The sequence below is a fragment of the Silene latifolia genome, chromosome Y (genome assembly GCF_048544455.1).
Source record: "Silene latifolia isolate original U9 population chromosome Y, ASM4854445v1, whole genome shotgun sequence".
Taxonomy (NCBI): Eukaryota; Viridiplantae; Streptophyta; class Magnoliopsida; order Caryophyllales; family Caryophyllaceae; genus Silene; species Silene latifolia.
The window spans coordinates 122,894,178-122,908,440 of NC_133538.1; the positions used below are offsets into that span (position 1 = coordinate 122,894,178).

Consider the following 14,263-nt stretch of genomic DNA (forward strand, 5'->3'; position numbering starts at 1 on the left):
CCGAATATTCTAAGAATATCACATAATATTTTCCAATAACTGTAGTCGAAGCCATGAGCCAAGTATGTATGAGAGTCCTTGGAACCCATTTTTTGAAGGGTCATGTGATAGAATTTGCGAGGAGATTTTTGTTGAAGATCTTGACGTACAGTGGGACAATTATGATAATGTTACGGATAAATCACATGAGCTAATTGATTTTGCTTTTATGAAACTTGAGGTGAACCCTTTGGATGATGAAAAGGATGGAGCACTTATTGGGGTAAAATTTGATGAACATGGTGAGCTTTTTCTTTCGGAAGAACCTCTTGTATCTTACATAAATGATCCCCCTCCATTATTTTCTAAGCCTCCAACTACACTGAATTCGTCTATGATATTGTCATTCATACCTCACTTGTTAATTATTTGGTGTTAAGATGACAAAGAAACTAGAACTAAACATAAAGATGTAAAGAAAATTTTGTTATATAATTATGTCTCTTTTGTTTTCGTGTTATCATGTCTAACTAGTCATTACTGTCATTTTTCCGAGTTTTATGGCAGGACCTTTGATCAACTTCTAAGACTACCCCCAAGCAAGGTCAATTGGGAGGTCAATTTGTGGAAGGTCACCTTTATCCTTAGTTAAGAAAAAAATTAGGATGACCTAAGGGGTGATCAAGGTGAGTAAAGGTCATTGTGACCCTTATTGGCTCAAATTGACCTCCTTTGTGACCCAATAGGTGTCACACTCTGGTTGATTGTTCAAGTTTTTTTGCTTTTCTAAGATTTTATTATGTAGAATTAGTTTGGAACTTTTAGAATTATTTATTTTCATGTTTTTTTATCTTATGTATGCGATTTTTTTTAATTATATTTGCGGTTTTTTTTGTTGTCAATGAAATCGTCTTTTCAATTTTTAAATTTTAACATTGTTATTTAATAATTTTTTTCCAGTAGCGTATCCCATTAAATTAATATTTAACATATTGGACTACTTTTATTTTATGAAAAATACAAAAATAACTTGTGTATATTTAGTTAGTAAATAATGATTGAAAAAGTAAAAGAGAGGTTTTAGTGAGGTAGAGAATGTGGGAAATGATTGGAAATGATGAAAGTGAAAAATAATTGGATTAATTGACCCAGGTCGTGACCTTCTGCTTGGGAGGGTGAGATGAGTCAAGTTAATAAGGGGTGATTAAGAGTAAAAATTCTGATTGACCCGATTAAGTCAGCCTTTTGCTTGGGTATGGTCTAAGAGCGTTGATTGTTTCCGTTTTTGAATACTTTCATTTATTCTGTAATTTTGTTTGTTCTAAATTCTAGTGTGTGTGAGGACGAGGGACTTATGATTTTCAAGATTATGTGCAGATATAGTACCGAGTTTGTGGTGAACGGGTTTCTGAAACGAGCACTAGAAACAAGGACAGAAGAGCGTGTCAATTGCTGCCCAAGTCGATAGAATCCCAAAAGTCGATGGACTTTTGGATTCTATTCCAGAATAAGACCTCTTTCTTCTAAAAAACTCTTAAAAGCACTCCAATCTCTTTCTAATCCCAAATACGTCTCATATCAAACTCCAACACCATCTTCGCCTGTCAGCCACCACGAACGCCATCCTCGTTCACCCTCCGTCACAACTTCAGCCGTCGTCCCCTGCTGTGGCGACACCGACTCACCACCAACCGTACAAACACCACTCCTCAGGCTGCTGTCTTTACCCTCGAAATCCTAACCCTCATATCTATTCCCTTGCTGTCAAATGAGACGGAGTTCTGGGCTTGCATCAGATCGAAGTAAGGTTCGTTTTCGATAAGAGTTTTGTCGATCGGACAGAGATGCTTGTCCATCGAATCATATTCCATGTCGATCGATCGACTGCTGCTGTCGAATTTCAAGTCGAATCTGAAAAAAATTGTGAAGTGTTGGGCTGAAATTGAAGGAATGTTGGGGCAAATTCTGATTGAAATTTCTTGGGTTTAATTTGGACGAAGTTATGGGTTTGCCTTTTCCAATTTCGCTGCAAATTGGAGGCGAAATTTTCTGGGTTTCTCAAATCGATTTTGGGCGAAACATTCTGGGCTAATATGAGATTGGTTTTCTGGTAATTTGAGCTCGAGTTTCAGGCGAATCTACAATGCTTATTGAGACGCAAAGCGAGATAGTTGAGCTGTTAGTCGAAAATTGCAGTAAGAATGAGAAAGATTAGATATAACCCGATTAGTAGTGACGTGGTATGAAAGCCACTGCCTTGAAAACTATATTCCGGTACGACCGTGGTGGCGATCGCTAGTGCCTGGTAGTTCCCCAAGGATAACACTACGGTCTCCAACTCGCCGCCCACTCGAATCGTGAGACTTGGAACGACAGAAAGTATTTCTTTACCCAGAAATTATAGAGGAGAAGAGAAGAGAAGAAGAGATTAGAGAGAAGGGAGAGTGATTGTTGTTGTGATTATGCTGAAGAGAAATCATCTATTTATAGCAAAAACAGATGATGAGCGAGAGGAGCCTAAAAACGTCCCTTTCAAGCGGTAGAAAAAGATTAGTGCAGCATTATACAGTCCACGAAGTAATAGTGCAGCAATAACTCCTCCATCAAGCAAAAGAGCATCATTAGCGGCTCCACGGCGGTCCCACCGAAGCGGTCAAGCTTCAAAAAACAAAACAAATGGCCCAAAACAAACAAACGACTCTGGCCCAAAAAGATAGGCAAAGCCCGCCGCAGGCGATTGCCAAATCCCAAATCCCAAATCACGGATCCGGATCCGGGCCGGGCCGGGCTCGGGCTCGGGCACGGGCACGCGCGCGCGCGCGTGTGCGAGCTGAATTAAGCACCTCGCAAAGCTTCCACAAAAGCCTCCCATGACCCACTAGTGATATGGTAAGGAGTGTGGTCATATATAAACACAACACAAACACTATTCCTCACCAATGTGGGACAAAATGGAAAAAAGACTATGCTCAAAGTAGCCCCTATTTCCAACAATCCCCCACTAGGGGCGCCAGAGAGAAAGAAAAAGAATTCCTGGGTAAAGGAAGGATTGGATACTTAGGTATCAATATCTTTCGATTTGAATTGACACTTTAGTGAAATGAGGAAACAACTTACTTACAGCGAGAGAATATCTTGCGATTTGAATTCCTAGCTGAGCTTCGGTCGATACCCCCCACAACACATATCATACCTTCAGATTTAGATCGTTCCGCGAAAGTGCAACGCGCTCTTTTAGAGTTATGCGTTTACCTCGGTACTGATAGATGTGTTCAGAAGACTTCTCATAGTCTAATGATAGTTACACCTACGTAGGTGACTCAAGTGCTTCTTAATAGCACTTCTCACATGAGTCATTAAGGACCTAAGTCCAACCTGGTGTATGATCCATCAAGTGCGTCTCAAAAGCACCACCATTAAAGCTATGAATCATACAACGCCATAAGAATAGAAGCTTTAGACCTAGTCAAGTCTCACTCTTGACCTAAGGACTTAAGCCCCATTCCCCTCGACATATCAACGACTAGTCTCTTAGCCAGCCCTTTAGTAAAGGGATCAGCTAGATTGTTTTCGGACTTCACATAGTCCAAAGCAATCACTCCATTGATTTGGAGTTGTTTAACTGCAGCGTGTCTTATTCGAATATGTCTCTTTTTCGAATTGTAGACACTGCTTCTTTCAACACCAATTGCTTTGCTGCGAGTCACAATGCGGGAGACCGGTGTTAGCCGTCCGCCCCATCTTGGTATATCGGCTAAAAGGTTTTTCAACCATTCACCTCTTGCCACCGCCAACTCAAGAGCTATGAACTCAGATTCCATGGTAGAGCGTGCAATACAAGTCTTTTTAGAAGACTTCCACGATATAGCACCTCCACCCATGGTAAAGACATAACCACTAGTAGAACAGATCTCATCGTTACCTGCAACCCATTAGCATCACAAGATCCCTCTAATACAGCAGGAAATTTACTATAATGCAAACATAAGTCAACTGTTCCTTTCGGGTATTTTAGTAAACGATGAAGAGCATTCCGTGTTCATTGCTAGGGTTATGTGTATAACGACTCAGTCTACTAACTGCATAAGCAATATCTGGTCGAGTACAGTTCATTAAAAACATCACACTACCTAGGATTTTAGCATACTCTTCTTGGGAAACACTCTTGCCCAAGTTTTTACACAATGCTACACTAGGATCATAGGGTGTTCTGGCAGGCACATCATCAAAGCAGTTAAACTTTCTCAACACTTTTTCAACATAATGAGATTGACTTAGACAGATTCCATTGGAGTTTCGGATGACCTTAACTCCTAGGATAACATCAGCTTCTCCTAAGTCCTTCATCTCAAACTGTGATGACAAAAAATCTTTGGTTCTAATTATTACCTCTAAATTATTACCAAGTATTAACATGTCATCAACATAAAGGCATATGAGCACACAATCAGATTCTATTACCTTTGAATAAACACATGAATCAGAATGGTTAACCTCATAGCCATTACTTATTAAAGTGTTGTTAAATTTCTCATACCACTTTGTTTAGGTGCTTGTTTCGATCCATAAAGAGACTTGTTCAGTTTACACACTTTACTCTCTTGACCCTCAATCACAAACCCTTCAGGTTGAGACATGTAGATCTCTTCCCTTAGTTCACCATTCAAAAAGGCAGTTTTAACATCCATCTGATGTATAATAAGGTTATGAATAGCAGCTAAGGCGACAAGAGTCCTAATAGTCGAGATTTTGGTCACAGGAGAGTAAGTATCAAAATAATCAATACCCTTCTTTTGTGTAAAGCCTCTAACTACAAGTCTAGCTTTGAACCTCTCTATTGTACCGTCAGGTCTCATTTTCTTTTTAAAGATCCATTTACTTGTAATGGGTTTACTACCTTTAGGTAAGTCGACCAACTTCCAAGTTTGATTTGACATAATAGAGTCAAGTTCATTTTTAATAGCATCTTTCCAAAAATTAGCATCAATGGATTTCATTGCCTCACTATACGTTTTTGGGTCATCTTCTATTAAAAAGGTTGAAACAAATTCATCACTAGCACAAACAGTGTATCCATGTTCAGACAGCAAAGTTGAAACAAAATCAGCTCCAAAGTTCTTTGGACATCTAGGTCTCTTACTCCTTCTAGGTTCAACATCAAGATCAGTAGAAGTGCTACTACTAGCAAGTGAAGAGACATCAATAGATGTAACAGGTAAACTAGGAGATGAATCAACATTCTTCTGTAATGGAAAAACATGCTCAAAAAACACAGCATCTCTAGCTTCGGATATAGAACGATCACTTAAAGACATGAATCTATAAGCGGAACTATTTTGAGCATAACCTATAAAAACACAATCATAGGTCTTTGATCCAACGGTAGGTCTCCTGAAGTCAGGTAAGCCCACTTTAGCCAAACACCCCCAGACTCTAAGGTAACTTAGGTTAGGAGGATAGCCCTTCCACATCTCATAGGGTGTCTTGTCAATTTTCTTATGAGGTACACGGTTAAGAATGTGACAAGCAGAAAGTATTGCTTCCCCCCACATGTCGTCAGATAGGCCAGAACTTAAAAGCATAGCATTCATCATCTCTTTTAAGGTTCTATTTTTCCGTTCAGCTACACCGTTAGACTGAGGTAAGTATGGTGGACTAGTCTCATGTATTAAACCATTAGCGGCACAAAAGTCGGCTAGATAAGTAGATTTATACTCACCACCTCTATCAGACCTTACCCTTTTAATTTTCCTGTCGAGTTGATTTTCGACTTCATTTTTAAAGTTTATAAACGATTGTTCTGCTTCATCTTTAGTCTTAAGCAAGTTAGACACGGTGTACCTTGAACAGTCGTCTATAAAGGTGACATAATAATTCTTTCCACCTCTACTTGCAATATTTTTGAAGTCAGCCAGGTCGGAGTGAATTAACTCAAGAAGACTCGTATTCCTAGTTGTGACAGGTTTACTAGGTTTCTTTGTAAACTTAGCCTCAACACAGCTAGCACATTTAGAGATTTCTTGACTCGTCAAACTCGGAATTAAACTCATAGTTCTAAGTTTTTTAATATAGTCAACATTCACATGACCTAATCTACCATGCCAAACATCAATAGACTCAGCGATATAAGCAGAAGTAGATGCAATATTATTAAAAACTGAATCAGAGTTCAACACAAAAAGACCCCCAGACAGATAACCCTTGCCCACAAATTCCCCATTACGCGACATTACCACCTTGTCAGCCTCAAACACAAGCTTCAACCCAGCTTTGTTTAATAAGGCACCAGACACAAGGTTTCGACGTAACGAGGGAACATACAAAACATTATTTAAAGCAAGTGTTTTCCCTGAGGTGAGTTTGAGAAAGATCTTGCCTTTGCCATTGATCGGTGCGGATGAAGAGTTACCCATAAAAACGCAACCTCCATCAGCTACTTCCTCGAACTCAGTAAATAACCCCTTATCAGCACAGAGGTGTCGGGAAGCGCCGATTCAAGACCCATTCAAAGAAGATTACCCACCATATTAGCTTCCACAACCACAGCAGAATGATGTCATCGATTCTGACATTGGCTTCGTAGTTTTCTTTTCGGAGCATTGGTAGGCTTTGTGCCCAGGTTTTCCGCAAACATAGCGAGACAAAAGGACCCTTAGCGAGTTTCGAATCTTTGGAACCGGTTTGGAGTGCTTCCCTGGACCATTCTTCTTGGCCTGACCCTGGTTCTTACCCTGACCAAATTTAGCCTTACCCTTACCCTTGAACTTCTCAGAATAGGACGGACCACCAGACTCAACCAAATTAGCATCAACATTAGCATTAGAAGATTTAACGGATTGACTAACAGGTTTGTCTTTAAGGCGATTTGCCTCTTCGGTCCTCATGTGTCCTACTAGTTCTTGGAGAGACAAGTCTTTTTTCTTATGCTTAAGATGGTTTCTATAGTCAGACCAGGAAGGGGGGAATTTTTCCAATAACACATTTGCTAGAAAAATCTCATCTAGCTTCATCCCTTCATTCACTACGTCAGCACATAAATTCTCATAGACATGTACTTGATCCATTATAGGTTTGTCATCTACCATCTGGAACCCCAGCCATTTTCCAACGACATACTTCTTTTTACCAGCATCATCAGCCCCATATTTTTTCTCTAGTAATTCCCACATGGTTTTAGCAGATTTGTAAACCATAAATAAGTCAAATAGGGTATTATGCATAAGATTAAGGAGGTGAAACCTAACTGTTTTATTATCCTTTTCATGCTTTTTAATAGCCTCTGCATTTGACTTTACTACGAAATTCCAGGAGGTGTAAGCGTCACATCATCGATAATTTCGTTTTACAGTGCGGGCGGTCGAAAAATAGAACGTAATCAATTTCATACTTGTTCAAAAACATCGTAATTTTGAGCCCAACGTCTATAATTATGACCAATTAAGGGTTCGACTTTAGACAAATCAGGAGCATTCTTAGACATAATCGACATCGTTACAGCAACAATAATATAGTTTTCAAATTGTTAGTCGAAAATTGCAGTAAGAATGAGAAAGATTAGATATAACCCGATTAGTAGTGACGTGGTATGAAAGCCACTGCCTTGAAAACTATATTCCGGTACGACCGTGGTGGCGATCAGCTAGTGCCGGTAGTTCCCCAAGGATAACACTACAGTCTCCAACTCAGTTTCGCCCACTCGGAACTGTGAGACTTGGAACGACAGAAAGTATTTCTTTACCCAGAAATTATAGAGGAGAAGAGAAGAGAAGAAGAGATTAGAGAGAAGGGAGAGTGATTGTTGTTGTGATTATGCTGAAGAGAAATCATCTATTTATAGCAAAACAGATGAGCAGAGGAGCCTAAAAACGTCCCTTTCAAGCAGTAGAAAAAGATTAGTGCGGCATTATACGGTCCACGAAGTAATAGTGCGGCAATAACTCCTCCATCAAGCAAAAGAGCATCATTAGCGGCTCCACGCCCCCCAAGCGGTCAAGCTTGATCCAAAACAAACAAAATTGACCCAAAACAAACAAACGACTCTGGCCCAAAAAGATAGGCAAAGCCCGCCGCAGGCGATTGCCAAATCCCAAATCCCAAATCCCAAATCACGGATCCGGATCCGGGCCGGGCCGGGCCGGGCTCGGGCTCGGGCACGGGCACGCGCGCGCGCGCGTGTGCGAGCTGAATTAAGCACCTCGCAAAGCTTCCACAAAAGCCTCCCATGACCCACTAGTGATATGGTAAGGAGTGTGGTCATATATAAACACAACACAAACACTATTCCTCACCAATGTGGGACAAAATGGAAAAAAGACTATGCTCAAAGTAGCCCCTATTTCCAACATGAGCTACTGAGTTGGGTTTTGATTTTGGCTGGAAAGGTTGATTCCCTGCGCATATTGGTTGGACGTGTGCGAATTCTGAGTCCGGTTTGGCTCGACTCCTGCTATGTCGAGTTGCTTATGTAGCTGAGTTTTGGGTTTAACTTCTGCTGCAACCGAAAGCTGGTTTCGCTGTATATGGGTTTGATTGGTGCGATGGGTGGCAATTTCTGCTGTATGGTTTAATGGCTCAATTTCTTCTGCTTCGATCCCATGGATTTATCGGGTACATTTTGCTACTAATATGGCCTGTTGTCAGATGGTTATTGCGGCTAATTTACACAAGATTTGGCACAAACATCTGATGTTATGACTTATGAGTCCTCTCGATTTTGAGCCCATAATTGCTGAGTATTAACGTTGGGATTACTGTGGGCCAACTTGCTGCTGATAGAATTTCATGTTTCCACAGGCTGCATTTATGCTGTTTAAACAAGTGAGGCATTTCCCTACAACTCCTTGGTGGCCAACATTGCTCTTGAATTGGTGAGCTCAACTCCTCTCCCTACTTATTGTTGTCTTTTCATTTTATTTAAGCATACATTGAGGACAATGCATGATTCAAGCATGGGAAGGGATAAATTGTCGAGTATGTTTGCTAAAAATTTAAAAATTTTGTTGTCACCATTTTTATGCTATCAGTGGCGAATTCTTGTGGAATATGAGCATAATGTGATCGAGTTACTGCTACTTTGAAACAAATTGCTTGCAAATTGTTTTCTATTTTGATCACTTGCAGTTTGTGAGACACTTTTTACCCTTGATAGTCCGATAGAATAATTGTTTTGTGCTTATCTTGTGACATTGTATGTGGTAAGACGGTATGACTAGACTTCTGACATATAACCGTGTGACCAAAAAGCCGTGAGATCACATAAGCCAAATAAGATTGGGACATCCATGCCAATCTAATTCTTTCATGAGCAATCATAGGATTAGTACTTGCCGTTAGGATTGCATGAATGATAGAGGCATTCTTTTGTTTATGAGCTATATTAGCCAAATAGCGGTCCCGAATTTAATATTTCCTATTTGTAACCCCTTTGAGCCTTTAGCCTTGTTTCTTTGTTAACCCGACAATACAACCCGTTTTCCCACATTAGCCTACCCAAGTAAGAGCTAGTGAATTGTTTGTTGTTCTCGGTTTGATTGACGTTATGATACAAGCGAAGCATGGAGGTGTAATTGATGGTGATTTGGTGAATATTTTATAGAGTAAATTAAAAATAACTCCCTTTTAAAATTCAGTTTTTTAAAATTACTCCCTTATATAATTTTTTTCTAAAATTACTCCCTTAAAATGCACTTTTATCAAAAATTGCTTCAAAATTCCAATTTAGGTGACTTATTTCGTATGTTTTTGATCTTATTCTTCATTGTTATACCTTTCAAATTATAAATTGGCTAAGATACAAACGGAATAAGTTCATAAACATACGTAATAAGACACCTAAATTGGAGTTTTGAAACAATTTTTGATAAAAGTGCATCTTAAGGGAGTAATTTTAGGAAAAAATTATATAAGGGAGTAATTTTTAAAAACTGGATTTTAAAAGGGAGTTGTTTTTAATTTACTCTATTTTATATGAATTAGGTTGAAGTGTTGCTTTGAAAAAGAAAAAAAAAAACAGAAAATGAAAAAAAGAAATCAAAAGGAAAAGAAAAAAGTCATATGTAGTTGTATTGGTTAATAAATGGCGTTTTAAGTATATTTATCGATGAAGGTTGTGTTATTTATAAAGGAATTTGACGATATTCTTGGTGTTTGTTGGGCCAGAATTATCCTGCCTGACCTGACAGAGGCCAAGCAATAACCAAAACCAAGTTCCAAGCTAAAGATACCTGAAACCAGGCATTTATCAATTATGGATAGGTACCAAACAGGAGTTGATGTAAGGCAGGCCGAAAGGAGAACAAGTCAGGCACAAGGCACAAGAAAATGCTGAACAGGCGCAACAGGCAAGAACCAGGCAGTTTACATATGCTCCCTACAAACAAAGAAGACCAATTCAAGAGGAAAAGATGTGAAAAATAGTCAAAGGCAACAGATGAATAAAGGGCAACCACCTCCGGGTAAATAGGGCACAGGAAACCCTAAACGGTAGCAAAGGAGACTTGAAAAGCGAGTATAAATACAAGAGAAGATAAAATCAGAAAAGGAGGACAACACACTCTTACTCTCACTTATATTCTTGTACTCTTAAGAAATATAATTTAGCCTGTCATGCCTGATATACCAATACTCTGTCAGGCTATCAAAGATCAAAGTAACAATCACTCCTGACTTGGTGCCCGTGGTTTTTTCCCTTATTACCAGGGTTTTTCCACGTATAAATCCTTTGTGTCATTATTTATTATTTATTCTTTTATTTAACAATACTAGTCAGGCGGATTGTTTGAATTAGATCACCCTACACATAAACCCGTGGCAGGAAGTTCTTATTCAGTGAAATCCCTGCCAAAACAATTGGCGGCCACCGTGGGGCATCTAGCTCAAAAATAATCAAAACCCATAACTAAACACCACAAAAAACTTGAGAAATGGCAGGAGATAGCGTTGAGCAACAATCGTCGCGCAAACAACAATTGTTGGAAATGGAACAGATGAAACAAAAAATGGCCCAGTGAAAGCGTAAGTTGCAAAATTGAAAGAATCGAATCCACTGAAACTAAAGCGGGGAGAAAAAGCTTCAGGATCAAAGTTGAAAGTTCAGTCTGGCACACCATTCTCCTCAATCATCAGGAACATTGATTTCTCTAATCTTGGCACTCCTACTCCACCAAAGTCCAAAACAGGAGAAGAAACAGACTCGGAGGAATTCCAAAATGAAGAAACCTCACCGGATCAGACCAACACAACCATCATGAAGGCTATGCTCCAGGAAATCCAAAAACTCCATGAAAGATTTGAGAAGATTCCAGGAGTTCCTACCCCAATTGAAGAAGCAAATCCAGAAAGTTATGCTGATTCACCCTTTGTGGATGAAATAGCAAAAATAGACCTGCCAAAGAAATTTGTGGTTCCCTCAATGAGAATCTATGATGGGACCACAGATCCACAAAATCATGTTGCCTATTACAAGCAAAGGATGCTAGCAGCATCAATTCCCATTGAACTACGCCAAGTCTGCATGTATAAAGGATTTGGAACAACCCTGAACGGACCTGCCCTGCAATGGTACATAAACCTGCCAAATGGAAGCATCAAGTCCTTTGCTGACCTGGTCAATTCTTTCAATCATCAGTTTGCCAGCAGCAGAGAACTAGAAAAGAGATCCAATGACCTATACAGGATTAAAGAAAAGCCTGGAGAATCAATCAGATCATACATGACAAGATTCAACAAAGAAAAGGTTCCAATCCCTAGATGTGATGTTGGAACAGCCGTGGAAGCTTTCAGGCAAGGGTTACCCCTGGACAGTGACTTCTATGACGCAATGACCATGAAGCCCTGTCATACCTTTGAAGATGTCCAGGCATTAGCCATAGGCTATATCAGGCTGGAAGAAGACAAAGGCTACAAGGCAGACAATGCTGACAACAATTCAGGATATGACAAAGTTAACAGAAAATGTTCTAACCATAGAGGAAGCAGTTCCAGGCCATCTCGTTACACAAGACCTGGCAGATCAGAAGTTAACTATACACATGAACAACGAGGTAACTCCTATACTTATCCTCATATCCAAGAATATAACTTCTCTGTTGACATTGCAAGACTGATCAAAAGACTTGACCATATGGGAGACATTGTCAAGTGGCCAAAGAAGTCAGACAACCCCAACCCAAGGAAGGATACCACCAAGTGGTGTGAATTTCACATGGATATAAGGCACACAATAAAAGAATGCCTGGGACTGCGCAGACAAGTGGCTTACCTGCTAAAAAAAGGATATATGAAAGACCTGATGCCAACAAAGAGCAGGGAAGATGATGGAACAAAAAGGAACACAGAAAGGCAACAACGTGACTTGCCCCCTGCACCACCCATCTATGAAGTCAAATTCATCAATGGAGGATCAGAAATTTGTAGCCTGACCAGTTCAGCTGCAAAGAAAATTGCCAGGGAGTCAAAAATGAAATCTCCTTTTTAAACCTAGCAATTTACCTCAAATTACTTTTGACGACACTGATATACAGGGCATTCCAGACATCCACCATGACAGCCTGGTCATCACCATGTAAATAGGAACCGCACGTGTCATGAGAATCCTGGTAGATGGAGGCAGTTCAGTGAACCTGATCATGCTTGATGTCCTTAAAAGCAATGAAGATTGATGAAAGCCAAATCATAAAGAAGTCGAATGTCCTGGTAGGATTCAGTGGAGAAACAAGGAACACAATGGGAGAAATACACCTGCCCACATATGTGGAAGGAGTATCCTCATATAAAAGATTTGGAGTCCTGGACTGCCTGTCATCCTACAACGCCATACTAGGAAGACCATGGATCCACAACGTAAGGGCCATACCCTCCACATATCACCAGTGCATCAAGATACCAACATAATGGGGAGTAGCAACCATAAAAGGTGAACAAAAATCTGCCCAGGAATGCTATACTGAGTCACTGAAGCCTTCCAAGGCAGGTAAATCTCTCGCCTAGCAATTACAGTACCCTGTCAGGACAACTCATGTGGCAGAAACCAAAATGAAAACAGATCAAGTAATTTTAGACCCCGAGTATCCTGACAGGCATGTACTTGACAACATCAGGCCAGTTAGTAAGTTTTCTCAAAAGTAAATCTTCATGTTTTTCCTGGTCACATTTTGATATGACTGGTATAGATGCCAACATTATTACACACAAACTAAATATAGAAAAGTCTTATAAGCCTGTCGAGCAGAAAAGAAGAAAATTTGCCGCTGAACGAAATGCTATTATTAATGAAGAAGTGGACAAACTATTGGATTTGGGGATGATAAGAGAAGTCATGTAACCTGACTGGCTAGCCAATGTAGTGGTAGTACAAAAGAAGAATGGCAAGTGGAGAGTTTGTATGGATTACACAGACCTCAATAAATCCTGCCCAAAAGATCCATTTTCACTCCCACACATAGACGCAATGGTGGACGCTACAGCAGGGCATGAACTCTTAACATTCATGGATGCCTCAAGTGGATTCAACCAAATCAAGATGCACCCATCTGACCAGGAACATACTGCATTCATCATGGAAAGAGGCATATACTGCTACACAGCAATGCCCATTGGCCTGAAAAATGCAGGGGCAACATATCAACGCCTGGTCAATACAATGTTCAAGGACAAATAAGGGACACAATGGAAGTCTATATTGATGACATGGTGGTCAAATCAAAGAAGGCTGAGGACCATGTCAGGGACTTGGAAACAACTTTCAAGATCCTGGAAGAATTTAACATGAAGCTTAACCCTTCCAAATGCCACTTTGGAGTCTCTTAAGGCAAATTCCTAGGGTACATGGTCACCAAAAGAGGAATAAAAGCCAGCCAGAACAAATAAAAGCCATACTGGAACTGGAATCCCCCAAGTCAGTCAAAGACATTCAAAAGCTGACAGGACGAGTTGCAGCCCTGAATAGATTCATATCCAGATCATCAGAAAGGTGCAAGGCATTCTATGACCTACTCAGGAAAAACAAGACATTCAAATGGTTGCCTGAACATGAGACACCTTCCAAAATCTCAAAACATACCCGATCACACCTCCACTACTTGCCAAATCGGACAAAGGAGAACCCCGACGGTCCTACCTATCTCATCACGGAGACAATGAGTAAGTGGGGTCCCGACTAAAGAAATTGACGGCCAACAAGATCCGATCTACTATGTAAGTAAGAGTCTCCTAGATGCGAAAAACCAGGTATGACTTACTTGAAAAATATGTACTTGCTTTAGTTATGTCCTGCACCAAACTTCGA

General features: G+C 40.1%; 1 long non-coding RNA gene across 1 annotated transcript; it reads left to right on the top strand.

Moving 5' to 3' along the window:
* Nucleotides 1-1,366: 1,366 nt before the first annotated feature.
* Nucleotides 1,367-10,695, top strand: LOC141626639 (uncharacterized). The gene is made up of 3 exons (XR_012536244.1): nt 1,367-2,157; nt 8,328-8,846; nt 10,138-10,695. It is a non-coding gene; the product is annotated as an uncharacterized LOC141626639 (long non-coding RNA).
* Nucleotides 10,696-14,263: the final 3,568 nt, after the last annotated feature.